The 16,928-nt window shown below is 43.0% G+C and overlaps 1 protein-coding gene across 8 annotated transcripts in view; it reads right to left on the reverse strand.

The window, feature by feature from the left end:
- Positions 1 to 3,832, reverse strand: part of DCAF4 (DDB1 and CUL4 associated factor 4) — a 39,356-nt gene extending 35,524 nt beyond the window's left edge. For 7 of the 8 annotated variants that reach the window (XR_014242370.1, XM_082384341.1, XM_082384340.1 and 4 more), the window contains exon 1: positions 3,706 to 3,832. The gene's annotated coding sequence lies outside the window, so the exon portion shown is untranslated. The remainder of the gene's footprint in view (positions 1 to 3,705) is intronic. The other variant, XM_082384344.1, reaches the window with a different exon arrangement.
- Between the last annotated feature and the right edge of the window lie 13,096 nt (positions 3,833 to 16,928).

Here is a 16,928-nt window from a genome sequence, read left to right on the forward strand (position 1 = left end):
CAGAGAGGGAGAAAGAGAAAAGTGGTTTTCCAGGTGCTGAAGGAAGAGGGGGTACAGAACAGGGAGTATAAAGGTTCAGGTCCTTTTTTTATAGCTTCTCGAAAGTCTACTTTTCTGTTACGAATAATTGCTTTTTCCAGTTACCCCAGATGAGTTGATAAAGACTCTGATTAAATTGTTTTATGTTTCCAAGAATAACTGTTATATCTTTTTATTATCTAGGTGGTAGCTTAGAAAATTTTTTATAGAATTTTAAATGATTTATGGTGTTCCATGTGTTCTAGTTTATGTTTTTTTAGGCAACATTCCACCCAATTACTAGCTTTCCAAAGGCTGTAGTACCATGTATAATACTTTAGTATGACAACAGTTTAAAAAGAATTTTTTAAATTCAAGTATAGTTGATTTATAACGTGTTAACTTCTGCCATACAGCAAAATGATTCAGTTATACATATATATTCTTTTTTAAATATTCTTTTCAATTATGGTTTATCATAGGATATTGAATATACTTCTCCGTGCTATACAGTAGGATCTTGTTGTTTATCCATCCATTCTATATATAACAGCTTACATCTGCTAACCCCAACCTCCCCCCGCCCCTCCCCCCTGGCAACCACAAGTCTGTTCTCTCTGAGTATGACAGCAGTTTTGCTTTAAAGCCAGAATCAAGTTGAATGTGACTCTAAACTAAAATTTATGCTTTGTTCATTTGTAAAACATGGATATATTGGTGTCATATTTCCTTTATTCTGTTTGATTATATACTTGTTGAAAGGTAAATTTACAGATCAAATGATGAAACTTCATGTTTCAGTAAAAGTTTTTTCAAGAAAAGAAAACTTGTCTTTTTATTTAAAGCTTCATGGGATAGAATTTATATTTAATCAGAATGACTAGATAGGATCCTTTTGTGGAGTCAACCTAAAATAAGCTAAATGGAATTGGTAGATCTCTTGGTTTTTGATATCTACTTTACTATAGGACTCCCAACCAGGTACAGTACATTAATATGAAATACTCTGAAACCCATAATCTTAAAAAAAAAAAAAAAAGTGTGGGAGTTATACAAAAACATCATCTATCACTAAGTAGGAAGTTGAAATGACTGGGTGTGTAATATTTTTTAAAACTTTCATTTTAGATCAGCATAAATATCCTTCCATTTTTCTCCCCTATTTTCAGGAGCATTCCATTTTGATGTTTAGCATAGCAAGCCAGAATAAAGTTTTACAATTCAGCAATCCTGAATTCTGAGTCATATTAAGATAAAAACGGAAATGAGACATGTACTGAGGAAAATTAATTTTCTTCTTCTGTAATGTCTAATTCTTCTTCTTCTTGTTGATCCCCTCTTAGTCCACAAGTGGACACCTGTCCTGTTGCAGACACTTAGCTAAAAAAAAATCTCTGAAAAGGCAACTCTGAATTTGCTCTTACAATATACAAGTGAGATGGATAATCGGGTGAATACCTAGAGCTTCTGAAAACCTCACATCTTCTCATCAATCTTTTGTATATTTTGGTAGGCACCAGTGTATACCTCTGAAGCTTTGCTCTGAAATAGCATTTCAGTAGTGATAAATTCTGAAAATACAGTCTTTATATCCTTTACTTTCCGCTTTTCAAAACTGCCAACAGTTTCCTCCAGATGAGCGTTGTTTGCACAGCATCCAGGGTAGCTCTCTGTAAGTGGGTTCGCCATGAAATAACAGGTCCGGCGGATGGGTGTGCTGACTTGTCCTTTCTACTTCAGGCAGCTGCTTAGCTTCTCCATCCCTTGATGCTGATGTCGCTGAGGTCATCCCGTTTCGTTTCTACAATGGTTCCTTCAGCCGCAAGTCTCAGCTGCGGTGGCGTACCGATAATCCTTAGGTACGGCACACTCCTCAGCACTTTTTCCGGCCCTTGTTCAAATCTGTGGTCTCCACGGAGACGCTCTCGCAGGAGAGTCGGCTCTGCCTCGCAGCCGGGCAGTTTTCTGCGCAGGCGCGCCAAAGACTTGGCGCAGCTCTCGGAACTGCTCCCGGTTTGAGCGGCCCAGTTTCCGGGTACTGCTTCCTTCCCCTCCCCCAAGACGCCATTCTGGGCCTGGCCGCCAAACTCCGACGGTGCGACCCAGAAAAGGCCCGGCCCGGGGGCCTCAGGCTTGAGGAGTGGCGGGCAGCCTCCCTCCCGGCCTCCGTGAGAGGTGGGCCCGGTCTCGGCTGCGGCCCACAGCCGAAATTCAGCATGGGGCGGAGGCTCCACTGCCCGCACCTGGGCAGCCGCCTCAGCCTCCTGCCGAGCACGTGGCCTGGAGCCCCGGGCCTGGAGCCTAACAATGCCTCGGCCTAGGCCGCGCCGGGGCCACAGTGCTTATTTTTGGGGTGATGAAAATGTTCTGGAATAAGATGGTCGCACGACCTTGCGAATATTCTACAAAACCTGCCAAACCGTACACTGTAAAACGGAGAATTTTATGGTATGTGAATTATATCCCTCAAACAAAAAAAGATTTTCTACTACAGCAGTACTATACCATTTATGAGTGAGGCACATCCTAAATATCCAGCGACAGGTTTATGGGGATTATAGAGGCTACTGGACTGCAGCGTGGAAAACGCTAAAGCCACTGGTTTGAAAAGCCCTACGCAAAATGGCCTCCACAGGGGGCTTGCCGTGGCCACCCTGTGTCGGCGTTTATTTAAAACTCTACCTCACAAGTGAGGAAATGGAAGCTTAGAGGGCCAAGCATGGTGCCCAGAAAGACACAATGCGTGGGGGAAACGGCATTCCACCCCTGCTGGTCCGGCCCCAGGACACCACCTCAACTACAGTCTCCACCGTTATTTAAAACTGGAGTGTGGGGCTTTGGACTTCTGTTTCCTCCAGGAAGCTGTGGTCTCAGTCTTCTTTCCTTCGGGCTGTTTCTGCGTCTGCCAAGGTCTGCGGACCACACCACGCCCGTTCCGGGGGACGGGGTGTCATGGTTTCTAAGGACAACTGGGGAGACGACGAGGCTTCCTGGACACGGCGAGCGCTAGCGTGGAAGGCGTGGCTTTGTCGCTACCGTAACTCGGTGTGGAGGTTACCTCGGGAAGCTTGGGTTCATCCCACGGCTCCGTCACTTTACTAGTTCGCGAGTTACCTCAGGTAAGCGACAACCTCACTAGAGCTCTTCTGCGTCTGACGGAGGTATTACACTACCACCTACCTCACTGGGCTGGTGTATGGAGAGCTTAGTTAATGTCTGTAAAGCAGTCGGCAGTGCCTAAGCACTCACGAGGCGCTTGCGTTAGCTGTTATGCTGACCTGTCTGAAAAAATCAACCTCAACCTGAACTTTCAGGTAAGCCGCCACCAAGGGCCCGCAGTCCAGCCACTGGCAGGTGTTGGGTGGCAACTTCACATAAGGATTTAGAAAAACTCTCCTTCAGGGCGGACACGGAGAGGCGACACTCGGGGTCCCCCTCCCCCCGTCTTTACGGCGGCAGATCCGACAAGACGCGCGAGCTCCACCCGCCCACCGATTCCTCACAGCCGGAGCTCGCCGGCCCAGCCAGCCACCCACGCCAGGGTCGTGCAGGCGTTCCACGTGCTCGGCTCCTCCCCGCCCCTTTCTCGGGCCTTCCCCCCACCCCCATCCCACCCCGAGCTCTGTCGGGGTACCAGCAGCCGCTCCCTTACCGACGCCAACACTACTTCAGTCAGCGTAGACTTACTTGATCAGAGGGGCCTTTCCGACTCTCCCTCGGGCGCAGGGTCTACAAGAGTAGGAACTAAGCGTAGAAGGACGCGGAAAGACCGAGGTCTAGAGTCTGCCAGTTAGTTGTGTCGTTCTCGCGTTGTCGCAGCGGATAGGGCCATAGCGGCCGCCCCTTCTTTCTCATTGGACGCGTTTTCTGACTGTCTACGCCAATGGGGCGGATCTTAGGGAGGGGGAGGGGATTGGGAGCTCGGCTCCGCCCAGGCCTGGCGACGATGCAGCGAGTCGGCGGCAGGCTTGATTGGGCTTGGCGCGTTTGGGGCGGGGCCGGGCGCGCTTGGGGGCAGGGCCGGGGCGGGGCCGGAGGCTGAGTTCGGACCCCGGGAGCTCCGAGGCTACCTCTTATCTAGCGGTGGGAACCCCACCCAGCACTGGGTATTTTCTGTGTCCAACCCGGTTGACAGGGAAGCCCTCTCGCCGCTGAAGATCTCTACCTTTAAAACTGTTACTTAGGGAGGAGGAAAGATTGTGTTGTGGAAAGGGCGAAGGAGGCTCTTGAGATGAGTGCGAGGAAAAAGCAACACGTGTTGTACTGGTGGTGACGTGTTTGGTTGTGACCTCTGGTAGCTGAGGCTGCTGACCCTAGGTCTGCGTGGCTCCAAGGTGCAGAGGAGCGTGCCCTGAACTTCAGTCAGGAGGCCTTGGTTCTAGATCTAGTTCTGGTTCCTTCTTGCTGTGTGAACTAGGGCGAGTCTCTTCCCTTTCTGTGCCTTGATTTCTTCTGTTGAAACAAGGAAGTTGATCTAACGTTCTGATGTTCTCTCCAGTGCAAAGTTCGTTCATACCACTAATATTTCCAGAATGGTCTCTTTGTGCTGTGCCTGTTCTAGGTATCAGTTGACAGCCGTCAGATCTAAAAGAAAGATGTAAGCCTGTGAAGGGCCCTTGACCAGAAGTGACAGTTTGCTTTTTTTTTTTTTTTAATCTAGATATGGTTTATTTTTATTTTTATTGAAGTATAGTTGATTTACAAGGTATTAGTTTCTGGTGTACAACAAAGTGATTCAGTTATACATATATATATTATTTTTCATGTTCTTTTCCATTATGGTTTATTACAGGATATTGTCTATAGTTCCCTGCGCTATGCAGTAGGACCTTGTTGTTTATCCATCCTATTTATACTCTGCTAACCCCAACCTCTCACTCCATCCCTCCCTCACCCGACTTCCCCTTGGCAACTACAGGTCTGTTCTTTATGCAGAAGTCACAGTTTTGTGAGGAGAGCTGGGTTCAAATGGGCCAGGCTTGGTTGTTGCCACGAGCAGGCCTGGCACACCATGTGCCCTGTTAACCCAGGGCCCTGTTGAGTGGCTAGACCCATTAGAAAATAGGTTGTGGGGTTTATCAGTTGTACTTGTGTGTGAAAGCATTTCAGTAAATAACAAGGAAGGTAGGATTCTGCCTCTAAAGGATTTTGTATAAGAAAGGGTGTGGAGTGGGAAGAGGTGATGAGGGTAAGGAGAGAAGTGAGTATAGTCAGAATAAAGGACAGCTTCTTGAAGCTTGAGCTGCCTGGAAGAGAGAGCAGAGAGAGAAATCCGAAGCTGAACAAACAAGCTGACTGGAAGCCTGTTCATGGAGTAGTGAAGCATTCGTTTTGGCTGGATGGGTAGGGAGTCTTGGAAGCAAAACTGGCAGAATAGGTTGGGTCAAATGTCAAGGGTAAGGAGCTGGCAGAGGGAGCCTCTGAAGGTTTGAGAGTTGGGGAGTGATAAGACTAGAGCTGTGGTTTAGGGAAATCACCTGGGCAGCACTGTAGAAGAAACTGGAGAGGAAAGGTTGTGGAAGGCAGCTGGAAGCTTCCTTAGAAGCTTAGTGCAGCTACAGTCCCTGCGAAAGGTAGTCAGGGTTGAAACATAGTGGTGGCAGCTGGGATGGAAGGGAGGGGTAGAGTTGAGATACATTTCAGAGGAGGGAGAATCTGTAAGACTTGACGAACTCTGTGTCAGGAGTCAAAAGGGATTCCAAGCTGAAGAGCCAGGGTCACGGGAGGAAGTCAGAAGGAGTTGGCTTGGGGCTTGCTGAGTGAATGAATGGCAAACAGCCAACCAGAGGGGTCTCTTGAGTGTTCACTGAGGGAACCGGGTATAGGCACAGGATATGCCTTGGGGACCTGCAGCAGGCATGCCAAGAGAAAGGATTAAAGAATATTTGCAAATCAATGCACAAAGGAAGCTTGACCTTGGGCAAGTCTTTTGGCATCTCTGAACCTCAATTTCCTCATAGATAAAATGAGGATAATGATACCTGCTGAAGCGGGTTTTTTCCCCAAATATATATATAATATTTAAATATATGTATTTAAATTTATTTTATTGAAGTATAGTTGATTTACAATGTTGTGTTAATTTCTGCTCTACAGCAGAGTGATTCAGTTAGACATATATATATTCTTTTTCATATTCCTTTCCATTCTGGCTTATCACAGAATATTGAATACAGTTTCCTGTGCTATACAGTGGGACCTTGTTTATTGAAGAGAGTGGTTGTGACGAGTAAATGCAGTGACCATAAAGCACCTCACTGCTTGGTCTACACTCCCATGGACTGGGCACCCTTTATTATGTGGATGGCTTGGTATGTAAATAGTGCATATTACTTATCAAAAGTGAGAATAATTTCTTTTTTTCATTTATCTCCAGAATTTGAAGCCAAGGCAAATATGTTTTTCTTTGAAACGGCACCTAAAATGAATCAACATTAACTTTGACTACATTAAAAAAAACCACAATACTTTTTATAGTCCTTGTCATGTGCCACATATTTTCTAAGCCCTTTCCATATATTGTTCTTTTAATTACAACAACCCTGTGAGGCAGGTACTATTAATATCACCACTTTACTGATGAATTGAGTCACAGAGAGGTTAAGTAACTTGCTCAAGCTAGTGAGTGGCAGAGCCAAGATTCAAACCCAGGTAATTTCCAGAGTTTGAGCTCTCAAGGCGAAAACTATCGTAATGAAAGTCGAAAGACATACTCCAATTTGGTATAAAATATCTACAGCTTGTATCACAGAAAAGGCTAATTTTCCTAAAACATAAAGTGCTTCTACAAATAAACTCAATAGAAAAAGGAGCGGTGGCTATACCAACTATGCAGAAAAGGAAGTCAACATGAAAGGATGCTCAACCTGACTCAGTGTAAGGAAAATATAGTTTAAAACTCCTCTGACATATCCTTTTTCATAACCAGATAGGCAAAATCCAAAAGTTTGTTAATATTCAGTGAAGCTCTCATACAAGCTCTAAGGGAGGCAATTTGGCAATATATCAATATTTATCAAAATTAAAAATGCATATACCTTTGACCTAGCAATCACACTACTAGGAATTCATCCTAAAAATATATTTGCTTATGTGCAAAATAACTTAGGTACATGGAACATCATGTAATAGTGAAAGTTTGGAAGCCATCTTAATGTCCGTTAGAGACTAGTTAAAAAAGTGATGGTACATTCATTCAGTGGAATACTGTGTACTTAAAATAAAAAAAAGGAGGCTCTTTATATACTAATGTAAAATTACCTCCAAGATAGATTCTTGGTGAAAAAAGGAAGGTGAAGAACAGTACATAAAATATTACATAGGGTGGGCTTCCCTTGTGGTGCAGTGGTTGGGAGTCCGCCTGTCAATGCAGGGGACACGGGTTCAAGCCCTGGTCTGGGAAGATCCCACATGCCTCAGAGCAATTAAGCCCGTGTGCCACAACTACTGAGCCCGTGCTCTAGAGCCCGCACGCCACAACTACTGAAGCCCGCGCGCCTAGAACCCGTGCTCTGCAACAAGAGAAGCCACCGCAATGAGAAGACTGCACACCGCAACAAAGAGTAGCCCCCGCTCGTGGCAACTAGAGAAAGCCCGCGCGCAGCAACAAAGACCCAACGCAGCCATAAATAAATAAATAAATAAATGAAAATTAAAAAAAAAAATTACATAGGGTGAAAAATATATGTGTATGTATGTATATCTCCCTGGAATGATATCAGTTACCTCTAGGGAGGGGACCTGGGTGGTTAGGTGACAGGGATGGGAGAGAGCTTTTCACCCCTTTGTACCTTTTGAATTTTGACTATTGGCTTATATTACCTATTAAAATATAAAATTTAAATGTTAATTAAATCTGCATACTATGCACAGCAACCAACTGCAGAAGTTGTTCATTTTAAGAGGTGACATGTAAATGAGTTATTAAAGGAACTAAGACATCTGTCAAATCCCATCATGGAGACACTGATCCAAAATATAATCAATACAAGAGAAACATAATCAACGTGTCTATTATGTGATAACAGTCCACCCAGAGCCCAGAAAAAAGATTCTTTTCATCAGAATTTACCAATGTTTATTCAGTAGTATCCAAGGGATGTGAATGTCTTGGTCACTGGAAATCTGGATCCAGAGTAATTCTCCAGTCCTTTCCCTAATGTGAATTAAACATCCCACAAAACTCTCCAAACCCCTTATTATGATTACACGTTCACTGAACTGCTGATGACCGATTCTATGACTCAGGACATGATTCTGGGAAGGAGGGAGCCCTGAGTAATGGGCAAGAATATTCTAGACACCAGGAAGTTATATATCCCAGTAATAATTAACCTATAGTATTGGTATTCTATGTACTTGGGTGGACGGAAGCAGTTTCCAAGGGTCTGGTCCAAGTAACTGATAACATCAAATGTCGGAATCCAGAAACCCAAGGATGAGACTTGTGGTGCTTCTAAAATATTATTCTTAGCTAGTTAGCAGCCTGACCAATTTAACAATTAATAAAAACATGCTTGATTCAGAAAATTTAAGAAACAGAGAAGCATAAAATAAAAAATATACCCAAATTACCTATGATAAATCCATACCTCCAAAAAACCACTGTTAATATTTGGATGTCTTTATTTCTAAGCATGTATTTGTTGTAGTTGTTTATATAGTTCATTAATTCCTTCAACAAATATTTATTGAGCCCTTGGAATGCCATGCCTGTTCTAGGTGCTAGAGATGTAGTTGTATTTTTTTAATAATTAAAAAAAATTCTTTTTGAAACAATCACAAACTAATAGAAAATTCCAACTATGTACAGAGAACTTTCACACTGGAATACTTTTAGTTGTATTTTCTGCAAACAAGGGTACTCTCCTACATATTCTCAAGATAACCATCAAAATCAGGAAATTAACACTTTTAGACCACTACCATCTAATCCTTGGTCCCACTCAAGTATCACCCATTGTCCCAATACTTTTCTTAATGGCAAAAGGATCTATTCAGAATCACATATATTTAGTTATATCTCTTAAGTCCTTTTTAAATTTTCATAACCTTGAAACTTTTGAAGATTATGGTCCAGTTAATTTGTAGAATGTCCCTCAGTTTGGACCTTCAGTTTGGGTTTGTCTAATGTTTACCATGATTGGATTCAGACTGCATGTTCAACAGGAAAATCAGAGAAGTGACACGGCATTCTTCTCATTGCATCCTATCAGGTGGCACGTGATTTTGGTTGGTCCCATTATGGATGACGTTAATTTTCACTTCTTGATTAAGGTGATGCCAGCCAGGCTTCTGCAATGTAAAGTTACTCTTTTTTTTTTAATTTAAAAAATAAAAATTAAAAAAAAAAATTGAAATAATTATAGACTAATTATAGACTCACAGGAAGTTGCAAAAATAGTGCAGAGAGGTCCCTGTACCTTTCATATAACTTCCCCAGTGGTAACATCTCATATAACCATGGTACAATATCACTCTTTATCTTTTTGTAATTTGGCTAGTATTTGTAAGTCTATGTAAATATCCTACTCTTTATCAAACATTTAATTAATTTATGGGCTTATGGTTTCCTCTGTTATTCAGTGGGTTAAATCCATGCTTATCATTTACTTTGATGCTCAAATAGTCCCAGTTTTGCTAGTAGAAGCTCTTCCTACCTACTTCTGTGTTCTTTTTGACATGTTCTCATCATTCTTTGATCATTCTTTTCTGGCAAAAGATGTTCCAGGCTCATCTTGTACTTTTTCTGCCCAGGCCTGGAATGAGTCATTTCTCTAAGGAGTCCAAGTCCCATTTAGTGGAAATTGGTATTTAGAAGCCAAGATCTGAGTGCCAAGTGTACTCATTGCTATTAGGGTATCCCTATTCCAAGGATACTGGAACTCAGGGTTGCAGTTGGGAATATATACCCACACACTCCCACACACAACACAAACATGCATATGCATTTACATCTACATTTATCTATCTATCTATCTTGAAAACCATGGGTTCACACCAATACTTCCAATTGTAATCCATCACCACAGGGCTCATTCAAGTTTTTTCCCTTTCTATATTTGTATCTCCTTTCTCCAACAGTGAAGTTCCCATTATCTTTTTTTATTTACTTATTTGGACAGTCCCTCTGTATGTGGCCATACATAGAGGAGTCTCTGCCACTACCCCCTCCCCAATGCAGATGCCCTTCTAACCCCACACAGGTTCTGAGAACCTGTGCTGGGCCATACTCTCCACCCCCCACAAAGAGGATGCCTTCCTCACTCCTCCTGGGCTCCAGCACTCCATGTGAGAATATAGTTTTGGAGAGACAAAATCCTTAATTTCAAGGAGCTTACATTCTAATGGTGGGGGGGAGGGGAAAAAAGAAATAAAAATAAAATGAGGCCATGATAAGTGCAATTAAAAGAAACAGGATAATGTGATAAGAAGTGACTGGGGTGCTACTGTGGGTTGGTGATGTTGATTATTCTCTCTATGTATCCCCCCATCCTTCTTTGCCCTGCTCTCTGCATATCTACAAAATGTATTATGTTGGCTCCTCTGCAGCCTGCTTTCTGATTGAGTTCAACAAGCAGGAGATTGGTGAGTGGGAGGAGAGAGAATCCCTTGCCTGATTTGGGATGTATTATCTGCTTGCAGCCCCTCCTCTGGCTCCAGCTCTCATCAGGCTCCAAAAATTCCATTTCCTCCCCTTGTCCCTTCAAGGCTCCTTGTGGTAATAGGTTCCCACTGTTGCTAGCTCGTGGGTGCCCCAATGGCCTTGTCTCTTTTTATTCTGCTTACACCTTTTTTTTTTTTAACATCTTTATTGGAGTATAATTGCTTTACAATGGTGTGTTAGTTTCTGCTAATAACAAAATGAATCAGTTATACATATACATATGTCCCCACATCTCCTCCCTCCCGTGTTTCCCTCCCTCCCACCCTCCCTATCCCACCCCTCCAGGTGGCCACAAAGCACCAAGCTGATCTCCCTGTGCTATGCGGCTGCTTCCCACTAGCTATCTATTTTATGTTTGGTAGTGTATATATGTCCATGCCACTCTCTCACTTTGTCCCAGCTTATCCTTCCCCCTCCCCGTATCCTCAGGTCCATCCTCTAGTAGGTCTGTGTCTTTGTTCCCATCTTGCCCCTAGGTTTTTCATGACCTTTTTTTTTTTTTTTTTTTAGATTCCAGTATGGAGGTTCCTTAAAAAACTAAAAATAGAACTACCATACGAGCCAGCAATCCCACTACTGGGCATATACCCTGAGAAAACCATAATTCAAAAAGAGTCATGTACCAAAATGTTCATTGCAGCTCTATTTACAATAGCCAGGACATGGAAGCAACCTAAGTGTCCATCAACAGATGGATGGATAAAGAAGATGTGGCACATATATACAATGGAATATTACTCAGCCATAAAAAGGAACTAAATTGAGTTATTTGTAGTGAGGTGGATGGACCTAGAGTCTGTCATACAGAGTGAAGTAAGTCAGAAAGGAAAAACAAATACCGTATTCTGCTTACACCTTTGTTCAGAGTACCTTCATTAAATTCTTTTGAACCATCGAGTTGGATTCTATTTTAGGAAAGGGCTCTTGGAGGAAATGACTCTTTTTGTTTAAACGATTATTGTGAATCGTTTTTCAGGTCAATACATATTCTTATACAATATGATTTTCAAAAACTCAATTTGATCAGTTGAAAAAGGAAAACATTAGCCAGGCTTGTCTTTCTGGAATTGTGTGCAGAATGGATTCTCCTGCCCCTGACCTGAGGCCTAAGAAGCTTGAGTTGTGCTTTCAAGGGGGTGATATGCACATTGCTGTGACTCTACCCCCCAGGCATCCAGATTAGCCAAGAAATGCGATTTTTTGGCCTCTTTATGATACAGACAGTATTTCCTTCATCAGAATTTGTCCTCAGTTGTGCATTTCTTCAATCCCTGCCTGCCTAGGGAGGGTTCTCAGCCATTAGGAGTCAACAGAGCCCTTTCTTGGATACGCAGCCCATTGCAGGAGCCTCCTTTTTCTTTTATTACCTTGTCTTCTTAATGCCAAGAATTGTGCCATTTGGAGGATTCTTCAAATAATTTTAAAAACTTTTTTCCGCCTCTGTTAGACATTTTCAAGACTGCGGGGTCTTCCTAGGATGGTCTAGATTGGAGAGTGAGAAGGGGCTTGCAGGAAGAGTACCTTGCTATAGCTTCCAGAAGCATCATTCATTTCCTCAGCAAGACTGAAGGACATTAAAAAGATGTGCATTGTTTCCTGTGACTGGCTTTATCAGTGTCAACAGCTTTATAGAAGTGAAAAGCTATAAATTGAGAGAAGGAAAAAAATATCCTGCAGAATAAGAGTAGAAAAAAAAAATTCAGGCATGTAATTGTTCCAAATCTTACTGCCTCCCTGGTTTCCCCTGCATTTGAATTTCTGTTTAACACTGATAGGAGGATTGCCTTTAGGGGATACGAGGAAGGGAATAGGGACGATTTTGGCCTCAGTTTAGATTTAGGAAACTATAGAAGGACTTGAAGCAGAACTGAATTCATCAAGAAACCCACATGTACTTGCACCTGGGGAGGCTTTTTTTTTTTTTTTTTTTTTAAAGCAGGGAGGAGGATAGAAGTGAGGGTAGCAGATTGTGATTTGTTTTTTTAATTTAATAGCTACTCTTTTTATTTATTTATTTATTTATTTTTGGCTGTGTTGGGTCTTCGTTTCTGTGCGAGGGCTTTCTCTAGTTGCAGCGAGCGGGGGCCACTCTTCCTCGCGGTGCGCGGGCCTCTCACTAACGCGGCCCCTCCCGTTGCGGGGCACAGGCTCCAGACGCGCAGGCTCAGCAGTTGTGGCTCACGGGCCAAGTTGCTCCGCGGCATGTGGGATCTTCCCAGACCAGGGCTCGAACCCGTGTCCCCTGCATTAGCAGGCAGATTCTCAACCACTGCGCCACGAGGGAAGCCCCCTGGGGAGGCTTTTTAAAAACTCCGGTGAGAATGCTGTTCCTGAGCCCAGGAGAGGAACCTGCTGTGTTTTCCAGAATTACATCCGTAGACGGTCAGGTAACCCAAGAAGGCTGACGTAAGGAAGCTCTTCAACCACAAATAGCGTGCCCTCCCCAACTCTCAGAAGCTACGTGCTCTCACAGGATTAATTTCTTCCTCGTTTTGTCCCAGATTTCACTACCTAGTCCTCTGTTAAGCATAAAAGGAGGTAATTTGAGGTATTGTGACCCCACTTTTCCAGATTAGAGAAATACTACACTATGGATAAACAAGACAACATATTTGAAGGTGTTTTGTGTATTGGAAGGAAGACACTTTATAAACAGTGCTGCTTGTTATTGTTAACCATCATCTGAAGTACAGTCTAGAGGTTAAGACTGTGTGCTGTGGAGCCAGTCGGCCTGTTTTCAAATTCCTGTTCCCTCACAGTTTAGCTGTGGGACTTTGGGCATGTTTCTTGACTTCTCTGAGCCTATTTCCCCAAATGAAAAATGAGGATACTAAGGGTATCCCCTTCCACATGAGGATTAAGTACACGTGGATTATGCAAAGCACTTAGAACAGTGCCTGACCCACCGTGAGCCCTTGAGAACTCAGTGGAACAGAACCCCCAAAGCTGCGTTGTAGCCTTGTTCCACACAGTGGGCATCCCAGCAGCTTAGCTGTACCCTCTTGAGAGAGCAGGAAAGGTAAAGGAGAATGGCAGAGGGAGATTTCTTCCCAGGCATCCGTCTTCCCATTTTGAAGCATGGGTGTGATTTCCCTCCCTCTCCTCTGAAGAGGCGGCTCCTTCAAATGAGGCTAAGTGTCAGCCGTGGTGGGTTTTGCTGCAGAAGCTTTAACCACTTCATTTTACAGTGGAGGCTTCAGCAAAATAAGCTTCTCTTTCTATAAACGGTTTCCTCTCACTGCACCTTTGTGGACAGTGTCTAATGGTGGGGTTGGCTCATTTTCTGGAGCCAAATAAACATTTGTTCTCACTAGCCCCATGGTGATAGTACCACTAGTAATGAGCGGCAGCCTTGCCCAATGCTGCAGGAGCCACTAGGGAAGCCCTGATAGACTTCTGTTGATTGACAGGGGAGGTGTCAGAGACACAGATGGGGCTTTCTGCCCCCAGCAGATCATGCAGTGCAAGTAGCCAGACCAATCATTCTTAGACTTGTGAAGTCAGGATATAAATTCTAAGAGGAATAAAAATGGGTGAGATAAAGGATATGAGGTCTATGATTTAGAGTCATTTTTCAGGTTTCTGAAATGTTGAATAAGTTAAGGTAATATGCCAATGCAATTGAAAGGACACTTCATAAGAGGGTAAAACTTTGACTAGTTCCACATTAAGGAACGAACTCTGAGTTGGTTTCCTTGTCAGAGTTTGCATTCTCTGGGGGAAGCCTACATTCTCTGGTGCTCAGTAAATATGCATTGTAGGTGCTGAGCTGTAGGGGAGATCTTCAGAATGAATAGGGCCCATCACAGTGCAATATGCACAGAATAAATGTGACAAAATCCACTGGTCCCTGAATTATGACCAAACCAGCCTCTGCAAATACACTGGGATTGTGCGTGGCCAGCTGGTTGGCAGAGAACGCTGAATTTATACGAACATGAGATTGCTACAGGAATAGGTGCTTCTCAGAATTTGCTTAAGGCAGGCTGGACAATCCATCACAAAGCATTTGTAGGTGCTGATTTTAGACGAGTATGTTTTTGGCTAGATGGACTGAGATTTGCAGATAGATGGATGTCCTAGTCACTCCTCTTTGTGCAAAGTACCAGAAAACCTGTCAGGTTAGCACAAGCCAAAGTAGAATTTAGCGGAAGGATTTTGGGATATGTCGTGGTATCTAAGAGGCGGCGGCACTGGAGTTAAGAACTGGAGTATCAGGATCCCAGGTGATTTTCTCTCTGCCTTTTGAGAGCTATGTGAAAACTTTCATCTCTGCTTCTCTCTGCATATCTGATTGTACTCTTTGACACTAAATCTCTGCAGCCTCGTGCCTACTCACATGAGCAGTAAAGTTAAAAATAAAAGGTCTAACAGTGCAGGAAGGTTCCCTTTTCTCCACACCCTCTCCAGCATCTATTGTTTGTAGATTTTTTGATGATGGCCATTCTGACTGGTGTGAGGTGATGCCTCATTGTGGTTTTGATTTGCATTTCTCTAATGATTAGTGATGTTGAGCATCTTTTCATGTGTTTGTTGACAATCTGTATGTCTACTTTGGAGAAATGTCTGTTTAGGTCTTCCGCCCATTTTTGGATTGGGTTGTTTGTTTTTTTGATATTGAGCTGCATAAGCGGCTTGTATATTTTGGAGATTAATCCTTTGTCAGTTGCTTCATTTGCAAATATTTTCTCCCATTCTGGGTGATGGCTTTTCGTCTTGTTTATGGTTTCCTTTGCTGTGCAAAAGCTTTGAAGTTTCATTAGGTCCCATTTGTTAATTTTTGATTTTATTTCCATTACTCTAGGAGGTAGGTCAAAAAGGATCTTGCTGTGATTTATGTCATACAGTGTTCTGCTTAAGTTTTCCTCTAAGAGTTTTATAGTGTCTGGCCTTACATTTAGGTCTTTAATCCATTTTGAGTTTACTTTTGTGTATGGTGTTAGGAAGTGTTCTAAATTCATTCTTTTACATGTAGCTGTCCAGTTTTCCCAGCACCACTTATTGAAGAGGCTGTCTTTTCTCCATTGTATATTCTTGCCTCCTTTGTCAAAGATAAGGTGACCATATGTGCGTGGGTTTATCTCTGGGCTTTCTATCCTGTTCCATTGATCTATATTTCTGTTTTTGTGCCAGTACCATACTGTCTTGAACCCTCCTGCACTGTTGGTAGGAATGTAAATTAATACAGCCACTATGGAGAACAGTATGGAGGTTCCTTACAAAACTAAAAATAGAACTACCATATGACCCAGCAATCCCACTACTGGGCATATACCCTGAGAAAACCGTAATTCAAAAAGGGACATGTACCACAATGTTCGTTGCAGCACTATTTACTATAGCCAGGACGTGGAAGCAACCTAAATGTCCATCGACAGATGACTGGATAAAGAAGATGTGGCACATATATACAATGGAATATTACTCAGCCATAAAAAGGAATGAAATTGAGTTATTTATAATGAGGTGGATGGACCTAGAGTCTGTCATACAGAATGAAATAAGTCAGAAAGAGAGAATCAGACACTGTATGATAACGCACATACATGGAATCTAAAAAAACAGTACTGATGAACTTAGTGGCAAGGCAGGAATAAAGACGCAGATGTAGAGAACGGACTTGAGGACACGGTGTTGGGGGGGGGAAGGGGAAGCTGGGATGAAGTGAGAGAGTAGCACTGACATATATATGCTACCAAATGTAAAATGGATAGCTAGTGGGAGGCTGCTGCATAGCACAGGGAGATCAGCTCGATACTTTGTGATGACCTAGAGGGGTGGGATAGGGAGGGTGGGAGGGAGGCTCAAGAGGGAGCAGATATGGGGATGTATGTATACATATAGCTGATTCACTTTGTTGTACAGCAGAAACTAACACAACATTGTAAAGCAATTATACTCCAATAAAGATATTAAAAAAAAGGTCTAATAATGTTTTAGAAATGAGGAGATATAGCTAAAAAAATATATTAAGGAAAAGAGGCCTCTGCCAAAAAAAAAGTAGAACCCAGAGTTCAAGGAAAATGAAGAAAGATTCAGATTTCCTTGGCATCAACTGGCATCACTAGGAGGGAAGAAACATCCGGGTACCCCAATGATAATATGAGAGTGGAGAGAACCAGGACTGTCACACTTCCCTGAGTGAGGTACCAGGCTGGAACATGGGTGGAGTCAAGAGGAAGCAGAAGGAAGAGAGACTCATATCTTATACATACTGAAATCAGGTCTGTGTGTTTGAGAATTT

Source organism: Balaenoptera borealis, assembly GCF_965194805.1.
Source record: "Balaenoptera borealis genome assembly, chromosome: 3".
In the NCBI taxonomy this organism is placed as follows: Eukaryota; Metazoa; Chordata; class Mammalia; order Artiodactyla; family Balaenopteridae; genus Balaenoptera; species Balaenoptera borealis.